The sequence below is a fragment of the Carya illinoinensis genome, chromosome 15 (genome assembly GCF_018687715.1).
Source record: "Carya illinoinensis cultivar Pawnee chromosome 15, C.illinoinensisPawnee_v1, whole genome shotgun sequence".
Classification (NCBI taxonomy): domain Eukaryota; kingdom Viridiplantae; phylum Streptophyta; class Magnoliopsida; order Fagales; family Juglandaceae; genus Carya; species Carya illinoinensis.
In genome coordinates, this window is record NC_056766.1 from 24,421,341 (window position 1) to 24,436,755 (window position 15,415).

The window sequence follows — 15,415 nt, forward strand, 5'->3', positions numbered from 1 at the left end:
TCCCCGTTCAAAAGTGGGTATTTTACAACCCACGGCCACAGTGAATTTTCACTGTTACGTTGTTTTTCTCAGCCGTTTGCAACGCCGCAAGCTTTCTAAAAATACCATATAGCGCTGTAAGTATTTTCCAAAGCTTATTTTCAGATTTAAATATATTTTGCTCATTCAATAATTTATCTGCTGGTTAGTTGATTCCGGACTGAGTCCGAGGAGTTCAGGGGTTAGATGGATGGAGGACGGAGTTGTTTGTTTTATTGATTTATGTTGGTTGATTTTTTTTGTGCATTGATATAGCATTTACATGGTGCATGCACGTGTGTTTTTGTTTAATTGAGAAAATCCTGTTTATTGGCGTAAGTGGACTTACGGGTGCGTGTGTATCACGACCCCAAGCCGGGATGGGGTATTATCTCGGTGGGGCTCCTCTGGTCACTCGGGAGCGGAATAAACTGAGTGATGTCCCCTGGGTTGTCGCTGGGCAACAACGGGAGTGGGGGCTAGGGGATGCTTGGCTACGAACGCGCCGGGTGCGGAACCGGGCATTGCCCTAAGCACCGACTCTGTGGCCCTTTGCTGGTGAGGGTTAGAGGATGCTTGGCTACGAACGCGCGGGGCGCGGAACTGAGCATCGCTCGTTAGGTGTCACATGCGTGGTGGTACTCTGCGGTGTGGCACTGGAGCCAGGGTGTGCGGATGACCCCTAGGGGAGGTCATGGTGCATACGGATAAAATGGATAATGGTTTGAGATGGATAAAGGCCAAATGTGACTTTTGGCGTGATTTTTGGAAAGGATGTGTTTTTGGGTCAAATGGGATTTTTGGCGTGTGTGGAAAAATATGTTTTATGGGTTTTGTGCTTTGGGCATACTTCATGCATATTGTTTGAGTTCTATATGCTTTTATCTGGTGGTGTTTGGATTTTACTTACCTGCGGTAACATCTTTTTGGTTCCGTAGATTTTGGTGCAGGATTCGAGGAGGAGGAGGAGGAGGCTGAGCCCGAGGATGCGGCTCCGCCGGAGTTTTGATGTCGAAGTTATGCTTTATATTTTGGTTTAAAACTATATTCGTGTTTTGTAATATTTTATTTATGTATGTTTTAAACAGCTTGTATTATATCAAGAAAAAATTCTGGTACTTAGTTATATGACTTTCGTTATCCGCTGCGTGTTTCTTTGTGCACATATGTTGCTTTTGCACACACTTGGCACTCGTCGTTAGGGTGGTGACCCGGGTTGTCACCATCCGAACGTCTCAATTTTTCCGTGTCTGTGCGTGGGGATTTGGGGGTGTCACATGCTCCCAAGTAGAAAAATGTTGTGCGGTTTGAAAATGCCCCCCTTGCCTTCCTAAAGTGTGCGGCGCCCTTTGAATTCGAGAGAAAAAAGTTCAATTGCTGTCCAAGGTCAAAACTCTTCAATAGAATAATGGTTGCCATGTGTCTCTTGAAGTCCAAATGACAAAAGACTAATAACATGGGTCCCGCATGAAGCTTATCTCATATCAAGCCAAAATTCATTCTTTAAGAATAATCCGTATGCCTTTTTGACTTTTCTCTTTTTTAATTTTTGTATTCCTTGGACCTAAAAAAAAATGAAAATAAGAAAAAAAATAAAAGAGGAAGAATAGAATATCAAAATTATGTTGTGCATATGAATGAACATTGTCCAATTAAATCACAAGTTATAAAATTAAGCATAAAATCATACTATTAACCAATTTAAATCACAACTCAGATTTATTCATCTTAACATTTTTTTCATATAAAACCAATAATAATGTAATAAAATAAATAAAATATATTAGTTCTAAATGTATAATATATGCAATATTTCAGCTTAATTATAACCTCGTACCTGCTCTTTCCCTATTATTTCAGTATATTATTATTTTATGCCTTTTTTTTTTCTCTAATAAAGTAAAATAATATGTGACGAACTCAAATACATCACGCATGTACTCTAAATTTCTAAGCTAATAAAATGGGAACACCAAATATATATTCGATTTAACATTCATTCATAAAGGACTCTCAGAGTCCATCATTCATCCATTTAACATAACTAGTTTTAATTAAAAAGGGACTCAGTCCCTACAGTTCATGCAAAAAGGAAGTTAAGTTAAATTTTGATGGGTTACCATCACTCCATCATAGAAGTTACACTATTACCATCACCCTATTATAAACTTTACATCGTACCTGAAGGTACTGTGATATCCGCTCCTTCTTTCTTCTTCTTTAAGTATCAACCTCGTTCTACGTGCCAAGCTTCGATCTATTTGCTAAGCCTAGTCCTACGTGCTATACCTCGATGGTGTGTTTTCAAAGTTATCAAGCGGATTTTAAAGCTAGATAGGTATTTTAAAGTTTACAGATATTTTAAATATATTCTGGAAATATTATATGAGATATTTCCAATATTATTAGATAAGTTTGTTTTTAAAGTAATACAATTATAATATTTTAATGAGCTCTAAAAATATTATAATTGTGGATAATTACTTAAATTAAATATTTTAGTTATTTTAATATATTAAGAGATTTAACCTTACGTTGAAAACTCTAAATTAATTTGAATGATTTTATTCTCTTTGAGTAATTAACGGTACTTCATCATTTTAAATAATGATGAAAAAAATATTATTTTACAAATTTTAGTTTATAAAATAATATTCTATCTTAATTCCTCTCAATGTTTTATTTTAAACTTTAGTTTAAATAAGACACTTACGCATTTTCAAATTAGTACTTAAACTCATCGTTAGATCATTTTGAGGATCTCGAAATGAATGACTTAGTTTAAATACCCAAGCCCCTACCCTTTCCTCTTCACTTTTTCCTTTCTTCTTCTCTCTCCTCTCTCTTTTCCCATGCCCGACGTGCTCTTTCTCTTCATCACCGTGCGCAGCCTTCATCTCCATAGCCTTTCCACCGCCGGCCACCATTGGCTTCACCGCTAGTCGCCGATCACTCCTCTCATGCTGGCCAACACTCCCTCCTGTCGGCAAGTTCTCTCTCTCTCTCTCTCTCTCTCTCTCTCTCTCTCTGTCCTCCCATGGCCTCTCTAACCAAAATGGGTAAAAACCCATCCTCCACCTCCACGCCTCCGTACACGGCAGTTATGGCTTCACCACCGGTCACCAACTGACCATCACCCTCCAGATAACATTTCCTTCCACCGGTGTGCCTCCACGTGCCCTCCTTCTCCCTCCACGGCATCATCATTAAAATGGGTTTCACACCCATTTCCTCCTCCTAGCGCCGCCATACATGGCCAAAAAGGCCATCAAGGACCACCAATGGCTTCACCACATCATGGGCTTCCTCCCCATGTCCTCCTTTTCCCTACCTCTTTCTCTAATGGGTCTCCACAACCACACGTTCGGTTGCACCACCGTGCACCGCCGTACATGGCTACCCATAGTGTTTTAGCACCACCATCTTGTTCCTCTCATCACCATGACTTCCCCGATAATTTTCATGCCCAACGGAGCTTTGCACAGCTCTCACTCTCCCTCACTCTCAAAGGCATGGGTTGTACCATTATTGGCTGATCCGCCACCGTGAGCTATTGCCAAGCCACCACCTCATCACCACAGCTCCACCACACCTTCCTCTACCTCTCCCTAGCTTCCCATGAGGTTCCATAGCCTTCCTCCACCTCAAGCAACCTCCCTTGCTTTTCGATGCACTGTTCACGACGTGATACCGCCATGCTCCGCCACCTTTGACCACCACGAGGCCACCTTGAGCCTTTCCATGACCACGTCCAGCTATTCTCAAGCCCAAACTACCACTTTACGTGGTAGACAACCACTGTACACAGTGTTACCACCACGTATGACTCCTTTGATGCTTTGATTGTGACTGTTAGCGAGCCATGCAAAGGTTATCTCATCGATGTTATAACCCTCTATCTCTTAATATTTATGTTTATATTAGTTGGTTGGTTGGACTGTAGACTTTGTAGTTAGTAATTGTGGAGTTCGTTGCATATTTGTGAAGTGTTGGGCTTGGCTGTGTAGTATTGTGGCTGTGCTGTGAAGTATGGACGTGAGGTGTGTCGTAGTTGTGATGTGGCATACTGTTGTGAAGGGAGTACGTGTGGTGTGAGTGCAAGAGAGTACACATGGCGTGTGCTTTGTGTTGAATAGCGACGCACCGTGTGATGTGCATCGTGACAATAAGTGATGTTGTGAAGTGGTGCGCACTCCATGTCATGTAACTATGCATTGTACGGTGTGTATCGTAGTGATGTGTGTCGTAGCGTGGATTGAAGAGAGTTCACGTGAGTGTACTCTGTGCTATGTCATGTTATACCAGATGGCGTGCCATGAAGGTTTGGATGGCATAGTTGAGGAGCATGGAGTGTATGGTGCAGTGTTGGGAGCTGTGTAATAGTGTCCCAAAGCAGTGGTGATGTGGCCTATAGTCCGAGGTGACGGGTGTCACCTTGTGGTTGACTTATGGTTAAGAGTATATGGAAGTGGTGGAAAGGTATCAGAGAGTGCAATGGAAGCATGATGGGTGTCGTATCGTAACTCAGGAATTTGTCTCAAGCTAAGTGATGTGACAGATGTGCATTTGTGGATACAGTCCTCTTGTTTATTTTCGAAAACTGTGTAACAGTGTTCTGAAGCAGTGGTGATGTGGCCTGTTGTCCGAGGTGACGAGTGTCACATTGTGGTTGACTTATGGCTGAGAGTATATGGAAGTGGTAGACAAGTATCAGAGAGTACAGCGGAAGCATGATGGGCATCATGCCGTAACTCGAGAATTGGTCTTGAGCTATGTGAAGTAACAGAGGTGCATTTGTGGATGCAATCCTCTCCTATCAAGTGTTGGGATGAACTTGTACAGGGCCGAGAAGTAGGAAGAGTCCTATTGACTGGGTCTGAGCAAATTGGTATCGGAGTATGGAGCTTGTTTATACAAGCGGGCTTTCATTGGAATTATAAGTTGCTCTTAGGTGATAAAAGGGGATAAAATACAGGTGTCTCTGACAAGACATGTGTGTCGGACAAGTTTACCATATATAATGGATAATCTGTCCTCAGCATGGTTACATTATATTTTAGCCCCAGAGTTGGCTTGAATTTATGTAGCCAGTCTGGATGGGAATGAGCATTTAGTTTGGCTAGGATACGTGAAGGTAGTAATGGGTAAGTAGTCTAAGGTTGAAACGCATGACTCTGTCAGTCGGAATCATGTGTAGAAATGTGGAAATAGAAGAATGAGACAGAAGTCTTAGTGTCTTAAACCTAAGGTGAATCATGGAAGTTCACTTTAAAGAATAAGACCCTGAAGGTTTAAGCATAGTAAATGGCACGTAAGTGCCCAGGGATGGATGGAGAGTGTTCCAAGTGAGACATAGTTCTATTTTTAGTATAGTTGCTTATGCATTAGATAGATGATGACGTAGGGTTATGTGTATGCATGTAGGTTGCCATCTGACATGCACATGAATGGACTATATGGAATGAGTATGGCATGAAGTCCAAGTAAGTATTGCGTTCATACTCTTCTAGAGTTTCCTTAAATAAATGAAGAAGAAAATGAAAGCTTTTCTCTAAAAGGAAAATGAAACTTTTCTTCACGAGACACCGTTTACAAAAGAAAAAGAAAACGAAGCATAAGTTTTAAAGTATAAGTATGTAGCGGCCCTCCTTGGCAACCCCTTTTCACACACTGAAAGTATGTACGTGTATGCATGTGGATGGATGTTATATGTGGTACGTATTGTATGTATGTTCACGAAAGGAAATGAACTGAAGTTTTAAAAGATGCACGAATAGACATTTTTAAATGAAAAGAAAGAAAACCATGGAACTGAAAGAAAACTACTTTTAAAATGACTCTTTTAAAAAAGAAAGAAAACCATTTTCTTTAAAAATGAATTTTTATGAATTGTAAGAACTGAAGAACTGTAAGAACTGTAAGAAAGGATTGTAAGAACTGTAAAGGACTAAAAAATTGTAAAGGAAAGGAAATGACTATAAAGGAATGAACAGACTGAATGGATGATGTATGAAAATATGTAACGGCCACCTGAGTGGAATGGAAATAGTACCAAATGAATGGACTGGACTGGACAGATTGCAATGCCGGGTAAGTAGTACTGGTAGTGTATCCAGTACTGCACCCTGACAGAATGGATTCCCAACCAGTGGCCACGGGTGGAATCAAGTCCAAAAGACCGCTAACCCTAGCACACGGGGTTTAACAGTGTGCTACAAGGCCAATGAAAGTGATAAGAAAGAACATATGCATGAAAGTGATAAGGAAGAATGCATGTAAGTATGAAAAGATGTATGCATGAATGTATGTAAGTAAGAAAAGATGAATGCAAGAATATATGTATGCATGGATGTATGTTAAAAAAAACGACGTATGCATGAATAGACTCTTTAAGAAATGAAGGTAGCAATGCGTGGGGAACTATTTTAAGAAAGAAAGCATGTTTTCAAAGAAAACCAAGCAACAGTTTTTGAAACAAACTGAATGGCCATGCGTGATAAGTATGATATGTATGTATGGAATGATAAATGCATGACTGAAAATCTATGTTATTATATTTTAACTGTATGAAGAAGTGCTTACGAGTCATCGACTCATTTTAGTTTTTATGTGTGCCCTCCCAGGGACAAAATGAGCATGACAGGTCAGGACGGGCACAATCCAAGGGGAAGAGCACGAAGGCCTAAGCAAGATATTTTGTACAAGAAACTTTAATTATAAAATTTAATGTTTTCCGCTGTAATCTTTCAATTAAGAAAAATGAATTTTATTTATAACATTGAGGCCTTGTTTGTTTAGCCAAAATCAAAAATCTCATCTCATCTCATCTCAACTCATCATTACACCTTTTTCAAATCCCAATACAAAATATAATAAACAATCTAACTTTTTCAAATCCCAATACAAAATTAATATTCAAAAATTATATTATAACAATATTTTATTTATTACTATTTAAAACATCTCATCTCATCTGTGTAACCAAACGGGGCCTGAGTTTTTTGTATCCTGGCATGAAAGGAAAAGAAAATTTAGAAGGAACCATAATTCCCATCAATTTTTATTAAAATTATTTTGAAAATGACCCACCACAAGGTTGAGCATTACAGGTACATTGTCTAAAGGTTAATTCAAATAAATGTCCCCACATGGGACCCATACACAAAACATATAAACCATAAGCCATCACCAAAAGAACTGAACTTGTAACAACCCGCTCATTCTTTCTTCTATAATTATGAGTCTTGTTTTACGTGCCAAGTCTCGATGGCATTTTAAAAGATACCGATCGGATTTTAAAGCAAGCTCATTATTTTAAAGCTTATGAATATTTTTAAATATTTTAGAAATATTTATATGTGATATTTCCAGTGTTATCGGACTAAGCTTGTTTTTAAATAACAATTATAATATTTTTGAAGAGCTCCAAAAATATTATAATTGTGGAAAATTATTTAATTTAAATGATTTTAGTCATTTAAAAATATTACAAGATTTAAATTTATGTTGAAAACTCTAAATTAATTTAAATGGTTTTATCCTCTTCAAATAATTAACAAGATTTCATCATTTTAATTAATGATGAACGAATATTATTTTATGAACTTTAGTTTATAAAATAATATCTATTTTAGTTCCTCTTAGTGTTTTAATTTAAATAAAATGTTTACACATTTTCAAATCAATATTTAAACTCACCGTTAGATCGTTTTGAAGATCCCAAAATGAAAGGCCCTTCCTTTTTCTCCTTACTTTTCTCTTTTCTCTCTCTCCTCTCTCTCTAGCCCAATGTGCTCTCTCTCTCTCTCTCTTCTCCTCTCCACCGTACGGTTTATCTCCTCCAACCAGCACCACCAAACCTCCACCACCGGTAGCTTCCCTCCCCTCTGGCGAGTTCATCCCCACCAGTGGTGAGTCCCACCGCCAACCCACTCTCTCTCCTCTTCCCTCCAATCGAATGGGTATGAAAACCCATTTCTTTCTCATAGCGCAGCCGTACACAGCCAAAGTGGCCACCAAGCACCTCCAACAGCTTCACAACCTCATGGGCTCCCTCTCCACATCGTCCTTTGACTGCAACTCTCTCTCTCTCTCTCTCTCTCTCTTTCTCCATTGCACCACACACACACGCACAAAACTAAAGCACGGGTTCTCCACCGTGCGCCGCTGTGCACAGCTACCCACACCACCATACCACCACCACCATGATCCCCTGACCACCATGACCTCCCCTAGCCAATTCCATGCCCAACCGAAGTCCCCATCTCTCTCACTCTCCCACACTCTCTCACGACCTCTCCTCTACCTCAAGGCTAGATTTGCTGTCGTGGGACACTATCCAGCCACCACCTCTCCACCATAGCTCCACCACACCTCTCTCAAGCTCCTCCATGCCTAGCCATAACTTCCAACCCCTCCCTTAACTCACACGCACCCTCACTCTCTCAGGTGCACTGTTCACGGTGAGATGCTGCCATGCTCCGCCACCCCAACCACCACAAGGCCACCTTGAGCCTTTCCAAGACCACGCCTAGCTATCCCTAAGCCCAAATCACCACCTTATGTGGTGGACAACCACCATGATGTGTACGACTCCTCCAACGCCATTGACCGTGATGGGTAGCTACAACGCATGTGGTATCCCGTTGATGGTATAACTCTCCATCCTTTATCCTTGTTATTATGTTAGTTGATAGGTTATGGACTATGCTGTTAGTATTATGAAGTGTGGCTGTGTAATGAAGTGTTGGGCATAACTGTGTAGTATTGTAGACTGTGCTGTCGAGTATGGGTGTGAAGCATGTGCCGTAGTTATAATGCGGCATTGTGTTGTGGAAGGGTACACATTGAGTGTACTCCATGTGATGGAGTGGTGCACCATATGGCGTGTATGCCGTAATGGTGATGTGGCGTAGCAAGTGTGAAGGGAGTACACGCGGAGTGTACTCCACAAGGTGAAGCGATACACCATATGGCATGTCGTGAAGAATGGAATGGTTGCGTAGCAGGGGAGCATAGAATGTGTTTTGTAGCGTTGGAAACTGTGTAACAATGTCCTGACATAGCTGTGATGTGGCCTGTAGTTTGAGGTGACGGGTGTCACCTTGAAGTTGATTTATGGTCGGAAGTATGCGTAAAGTGGTAGAAAAGTGTAAGAGTAGCACAGCGGAAGCATGACGGGTGTAGTGCCGTAACTCGGGATTAATCTTGAGCTACGTGACGTGAAAGAGGTGTAATTGTGGATGCAGTCTTTTCTTGTTAAGTGTCAGGATGAACTTGTAAAAGTTGGTATTGGAGTATGGAGCTTATTTATACAAGCAGGCGTTCATTGGACTATAAGTTGATCTTAGGTGAAAAAGGGTAAGGTACATGTGCATCTGGTGAGACACATGTGCCGGATGGATTTACCATATGTAATGGATAACTGTCCTCAGCATGGTTACGTGGTGTTTTAGCCCCAGAGTTGGCTTTAAACCGTGTGACGTGTATGGATGGGCATGAGGGTTTAGTGTGAGCTAGGATGCATGAAGGTAGTAATGGGTATGTCGTCTAGGATTGGGATGCATGACTTAGTTAGTCTGAGTCATGCGTCAACATGTGGTTGATAGAGAAACAAGACAAAGGTCTTAGTGTCTTAACCCTAAGGCAAATCACGGAGATTCACTTTAAAGGATAAGACTCCAAAAGTTTTAGCATAGTAATTAGCACGTAAGAACCCAGGGATGGATGGAGAGTGTTTCAAGTGAAGCATGGTTCTATTTCTAGCATAGTTGCTTATGCAATAGATAGATAATGACGTTAGGTTATGTGTATGCATGTAGGTTGCCATCTGACACACATATGAATGGACTACATGGAATGAGTATGGCATAAAGTCCAGGTAAGTATTATGTTCATACTCTTCTAGAGTTTTCTAAAAGATAAGAAAATGAAAACGAAATGCTTTTCCTTTACAATGCTTTATGAAACGACATGAAAGATGCTTTAAAAAAGAATTCTAAGTATAAGTTTTCAAGTATAAGTATGTAACGGCCTTGCTTGGCAGCTCCTTTTTATACACCCAAAGTATGTAAGTGTATACATGTGAATGGATGCTATACGTGGTAAGTATTGTATGTATTTCCAAGAAATGAAATGCGAGGCTTAGGCCGCATGTTTTAAGAGATGCTTTAAACCATGCGGAGAAAATGTTTAAAATGTCCATATGAAAAATGATGTTTTAAAGGATGCATGAACTGATATTTTAAATGATGCAATGAAAGATGATGTTTAAGCCCATGCTTTTTAAATGGCTTTTATGAATGAATTGAAGGAAAGGACTGAAAGAACTGTAAAGGAATGAAAGGACTGAAATGAATGGAAAGGACTAAATGTTTAATGTATGAAAATACGTAATGGCTACATGAATGAAAGGAAAAGGTATCAAAGGACTAGACTGGGTTGATTGTAATACCGGGTAAGCAGTACTAGTAGTGCACCCAATGCTGCACTCTAATGGAATGGATTCCGGTGGCCATGGGAGGAATCAGGTCCAAAAGACTGCTAACCCCAGCACACGGGATGTAACTGTGTTATGGCCAATGAAAGCAATAAGAAAGAACGTATGTATGTAAGAAAAGATGTATGCATGAACAGACTCTTGAAGAAATTAAGGCAGCAAGGCGTGGGGAACTGTTTTTGAAAGAAAACTATTTTTTTAAAAAAACCCCACCTTGCAACGTTTTAAAATGAATTGAATGTCTAAGTATGATATGTATAGAGTGATGAATGCATGAATGAAAATCTATGTTATTATATTTTAACCGTATGAAGTAATGCTTATGAGTCATTGACTCATTTTAGTTTTTATGTGTACCCTCCCAGGACAAGATGAGCGTGACGTGTTAGGACGGACACAGGCCAAGGGGAAGAGCACAAAAGCCTAGGCATACTATTTTGTACGAGAGACTTAATTATAAAATTTAATATTTTCCACTGTAACCTTTTAAATTTAGAAATACTTTTTATTTATAAACATTGAGTCTTTTGTATCCTAGCACGAAAGGAAAGGAAATTTGAAAGGAACCGTAATTCCCTTCTATTTTCATAAAATCATTTTATAAAGGACCCACCACAAGGATGAGTATTATAGAACCAACAAGGGACTACTAAGCATCGGCCCCTCCCTCCCCGGTAGTGCCTGGCTCCTTAGCCTATCCATCTATACCTGGATGTTTAAAATATAAATACAAAGTGAGTCTAATACTCTGTAAGCAGTACATCATGCTATTAACTTACTAAGTATCTAATCTTTTCTTTTGAAAACATGCATACATAAACATTTGCTGATTTTGACGACGCTTTCATTCATAAACAATTTAAGCAATACTTTCATGCATAACATTTACTTTCATGTTTCACTTTACTTTGGCCGGCACACTATTATGTCCAGTGTGTTGGGGTTAGTGGTCTTTTGGACCTGAACTCTACCTGTGGCCACAGGTTAGGAATCCTTTTCAGTCAGGGGGCAGCACTGGGTGCACTATTAGTACTACTTACCCGGCATTGCAATCTACCCAGTCCTTTGGTACCCTTTCTGTTCACATGCTTGTTCATACATTAACCTTCATTTCATTTCTTTTCTTTCTTTGCAATCAAACGTTTTCATTATCTTTTCTTAGTTCGATGCATATGTTTTTATTTTGGAAAAAGAGCATTTCATATCATGCTTACATATAAGTAAGGCATTAGTTATTTGAGAGAGCATGTATGAAATCTCATGACCTAGAAATTATGTGCATGCATTACCATATACACATATACACAATTATAATCGATAGGGTGCTTAATAGGGGCTACCAAGAAAGGCTTGTACACAATATAGATTTATTTACCCTTTCTTTAGAAGGATATTTGCACAGAGAGAGAGAGAGAGAGAGAGAGAGAGAGAGAGAGAGAGAGACATTCTTTCACGAGAGAACTTTGTGTAAGAGCATGGTCATAGCTACTTACCTCAATACGCCTCAGTACTTCCAACGTCAATAGGTCCTATTCCAATAAATAATAAGCATGTTAATACTCATCCAATATCCTTTAGGCCTCCCTTTTAAAAGAGAAAGCTACGACATTATAACCTAACACCCTTTCCACCCTTAGTGTTAACCCAATGACTACTCCTCACCTCAACTTACAATAACAATAAATTAAACATTAAGACATGCTAGCAATCCATGAAAGGCTATTTTAAAAACTTACATGAAGAGTAGTTAAGAATTCATAGGCTTAAGGCAAGGTCCCTTTGGTTCAAGCTCACTTTGGGTTATGGACATTACAAGATAAAAATCTGGAAATTTCTCAACAATGACTAAAAATAGATTTAGGCATCTCTAGTAGGCTAAACAAGCTTAGCAATCATGCCCATTTTAAATCAACTCATGGTCCCTCATTATAAAAAGGTTAGCTTATCAATATTTTGGACTCTTGGGTAAAGTAGAATTTAAATAAAAAGGGGAACAATGTAAATGGGGTGATTTTACATCAAAACGTGACATGGCATGGGCTTAGGGGCACTTGGACAGCTTTGCATATCATGATATATCGTGCACAATTAACCTCCTAAACTCAAACACCCCAAGCTATAATTTAGTCACACAAGCCATATTTAAATAGGTTATATACATAACCCATTAAACTTAGAGTAGCATAAAGTATATCAAAATTACCCATTAAGCAACATTAAAACCTTTAAACACTCGAGCTTATGCTTTGCCCATTTAACACCTTTTAAAAGCAATATATAGAATTATAAAACCCAAGCAAAGCCTCTAACTGAACCTCTAACATCCCTAAAAACAGATTACTAATCATCTTCTTGCAAGACTCATAGCAACAACATATGTAAACTAGCCTCACTTAAATCATCACCTATGATTAAACCAAGTTTAATAGCAACATAGCATTTTCGAATATAGGAAAATACATAGCAAGAACTGCTTTAACAATTTTAGTTTAGGCCAAAACAGAGCATGTATTTACAACATAGGGATTTATCTACAAGTAAGATACGAGCTAAAAATAGTTTAGTTGGCCTCAAAAATCAAACTAGAATCAAATGGGTCGAGCTAGGTTTTTTACCTTTGGTGAATCCTTCCCAAAACATGAAAATGGAGAAGAGAAGAGGTGGGTTCGGTGTAGGGAACAAGAGAGCACATAAATCCCTTGGCTAGAAATCCAAACCAAAACATCAACAACAAAAGAAAACTCACTTGATTAAACCGTGGCTAGGTTCGAAATAGACAAAGGAGAAAGGTTAAGGGTACTCTTACCTTGCTATTTTCCTCTTGAGAAGAAGAAATAATAGTTGTTTGGCTTAAGATTGGAAGGAGAAAGGAAATAGGAGGGAAAGAAAGGTAGTGTCGCACGGTTGTGGGCTTGAGAAAAATTTTCTTCTTTTCTTGCCTTAGAAGCTGACGGGTTCAAGGGATAAGGACTAAATCACTTTTTGGTCCAAGTCTTCTTTCACAAGCTTGGAAAGTGACCGACGGTTTCAAAGAAATAAGGGATTAAATCACTTTTAGTCAAAGCTTGTCTCAAAAGCTAGGGAAAATGAATGGTGGAGATTAAATACAGGGAGATATTTCCCTTACCTACCCATCCAATGGTAGGGAAAGCTTGGGCCATTTCTTGAATAGTTAAAATTAGAGGGCTTAAGAGAAAAATATTGTAAGGTCTTAAAATCATACCCTTCATTTATTTTAAGAACCCACATAAAAATAAAACATAGAAATCTTAAAATAAAATAATAAAATAATAAAAATCTTTATCTTAAAATATTTAACTTAAAGAATTAATAAAATGACGTAAGGAACCATATAGTAGGACTCAGGTATTACAGCATCCCCCAGACTCCATTTATAAGACCCTAAACTTAGCACATATACACTTCACTCCTCAATTTGGTGCCGCACCACCCCCTTGCACTCTCTACATTTCATGTCACACTATACATACTTCACAAGCCACCACCACCAAGCCATCCCATGTCGTGCACCACTCCACTCCGTAGGTAAGTTTTTCTTGTTTTTCCCTCACACCATGACGCACACATGTAGGTCATAAAATTAACCACCCCTACCCAAACATGCACGCACACATATATCACAAGCTAATCACTCCATAACCGAGCACTCACACACGTGTCGTGGGTTAAACCACCCAATACCTAAGCACACCACCATCCACAACCAACACCACCATCACGACACCAAAACCCTTAACCACACATTTATTGTATGTCCCAACAATCAAAGCATGCAAAGCACCCCCTAAACCAACAACAACCCAAGAAGAATTTGGGTTTGTAACCCTAGACCTTTGAGCCTCCCCATCTATTGAAGGTCTCAGTTTGTCCTAACTCTCACTCCACTAGATGCACTAAAACTCTAAGCGTGTTATGATATATTAGTGTAAGTAGAAGGGAGGGAGGAAGAGAGAGAGAGTCAACTATTACATGATACATGCCCCTAACCCAAGCATCTCATGAGCCTTAGACCTGAGTATGTCACAAACACAAAGCCAAGCATGTTACAAGTCATAAGCCCTAAGCCTAGAATAGTATAAGTATGAAACCAAGCATGCCATAATAACATTGAGTACCCATAGTGATAGGAAATGAATAGAGATAGCCAAGAGACCTTAGAGAACCAAGTGATCCATGCATAAACCATAACACATGTTAACGTCATGTTTCATACACCTTTAGGCTAGGTTCTCAGTAGTTCAGGTCTTCGGTCTTGTGGCCTATGAAATTAGAGAAAAGATCAATGGAGGTTGGGGGAGCCTCTGATGCCTAAGTCAGTAATGCTCTTAGAAAGTATGCGGGAAAGTAGAGAGAAGTAGGGAATTCAGAAAGTATAACGAGTGTGTAGAGTGTAACCCCCTTTTGATACCTGGGGTTCCGTTTTATACCTTACTTGGAGGGTCAGGCAGCCATGCCCTATGGTTAGAGGGAGGGGTGTCCTCCTAATGTCCCTTCTACCATACTCATCTAATGCGGCATGGCCCTCTGAGGAACACATTTAATGTGATGTGATCCTCTGGTGAGTGCATTTAATGCAGCTTGATCCTCTGTTTCATCTTAGGGTTCAATCCCATCAAGATATTATGTTCTTCTTCTCTTTTTGCTAGGGATTATTTCCCATGCTTCTAGGGTAGTGGGTTGTCCTCTGTTCTAAAGCCTTGAATCCAATTTGTATTGGTTGAGAGCCCTTGGAAGGGTTACCAAGTGGCTCAGTGGATACAAGCCCCACGGTATTAGGCTCGGCCACTAGGCCTTTTGGGCCTGGGGAAAAAACCCCTAATACCTCACCAATTCTCATTGGTTAGGCCAATGGGAATTTATCTTACATTCCTATCTTCT

General features: G+C 39.5%; 1 long non-coding RNA gene across 1 annotated transcript; it reads right to left on the minus strand.

The window, feature by feature from the left end:
• Positions 1 to 11,946: 11,946 nt before the first annotated feature.
• On the minus strand, positions 11,947 to 13,441 carry LOC122295679. Its single transcript, XR_006238222.1, has 3 exons — positions 13,323 to 13,441; positions 13,132 to 13,219; positions 11,947 to 12,045 (listed from the first exon to the last, which is right to left on the minus strand). It is a non-coding gene; the product is annotated as an uncharacterized LOC122295679 (long non-coding RNA).
• Between the last annotated feature and the right edge of the window lie 1,974 nt (positions 13,442 to 15,415).